The sequence below is a fragment of the Suricata suricatta genome, chromosome 3, assembly GCF_006229205.1.
Source record: "Suricata suricatta isolate VVHF042 chromosome 3, meerkat_22Aug2017_6uvM2_HiC, whole genome shotgun sequence".
Taxonomy (NCBI): Eukaryota; Metazoa; Chordata; class Mammalia; order Carnivora; family Herpestidae; genus Suricata; species Suricata suricatta.
In genome coordinates, this window is record NC_043702.1 from 3,854,365 (window position 1) to 3,855,516 (window position 1,152).

A 1,152-nucleotide genomic window follows, 5' to 3' on the forward strand; every position below is an offset into this window, starting at 1 on the left:
GAAAGAGAACTTCTTCATCGCCAGAGATCCCTGCATTGTTCAGCAGAGGAGCTTACAGAACTGGGTTTGGTGAGTGACCGTCCCAGGCTGGCACAGAGGCCGGTGTGAGAGTGAGCACAAGGCCATTGAGCTAGACTCTGACCAGGAGGAAACCAGAACCACTTTCAGAGTCCAAAGACATTCAGCAGAGACAGCAAGGCTACAATTATTTATTAAAATAAAACCGACCCTAATTCTGTCCAGCCGTGATGCATTAACTTGTTCTATGCCAGCCCTCCTGCCGTAAACAACTACACAGTTGGATAAAAGCTGTGTATTAATGCTTTTCAGGCATTTCCAAACAACAGGTGGTGCAGAACCTAAGAGAAGACAGAAGCAAAGGTGATGCAATCATTTGCGAGATTAGGTTGAAGGGGACTTTGGCTGCCATCTTGCCCACCTCTCTCGCTTGCTCGCTCTGGTGGGGTCTGGCTTCTGCTTTGTGAGCCACCCTGTGGAGAGGCCCATAGGGGAGAGAACTGAGGGGGGCCCCCAGACGATAGCCAACCCAGAATGGAATTCCCCAGTCCAATAGCTCATGATGAATTGGGTCTTACCAACACCCACCCAAGTAAGCTGGACGCCAACTCCCCCACGGCCGAGCCTTCAGATGAGACCACAGCACGGCTGCCCGATGAGTGTAGCTGACGTTGAGCCCAAGGACAGAGGCACCATGTGCTGTGAGCAGATTTCGGATCCGCACAGACACTAAGACAATAGATATAGATTGTTGTAAGTCACTAAGTCTTGGGATAATTGGTTATGCAGTCATAGAGAGCTAATATAGAAAACAAATAATAAATATTTATTATTGTATTATATTATATTATATTAATAATTATTAAAACCAAAGGTTGCCTCTTGAATATATTAATAAAAATGATAAACCCCTAGACAAGACTAATCAAGGAAAAAGAGAAAACACAAATTACAAATATTAAGAATGACAGAAGTGTCATCACCAATCGCACAGATACTAAAAGGATGGTAGAGGAATCTTAGAACCAATGTCTATCACAAACTCCACAAGTTACATAAAATGGTCAAGCGGACTGCAACACAAAATTAGCAAAACTAAGAAGAAATGGAAACTCCAAATAGCACTATATCTAT

General features: G+C 43.8%; 1 long non-coding RNA gene across 2 annotated transcripts in view; it reads right to left on the bottom strand.

The window, feature by feature from the left end:
• Positions 1-329: 329 nt before the first annotated feature.
• LOC115286304 overlaps positions 330-1,152 on the bottom strand; it is an 8,305-nt gene continuing 7,482 nt past the window's right edge. For both annotated transcript variants that reach the window (XR_003905982.1, XR_003905983.1), the window contains exons 2-3: positions 607-747; positions 330-359 (exon numbers count right to left, since the gene is read on the bottom strand). This is a non-coding gene — a long non-coding RNA (uncharacterized LOC115286304). The remainder of the gene's footprint in view (positions 360-606; positions 748-1,152) is intronic.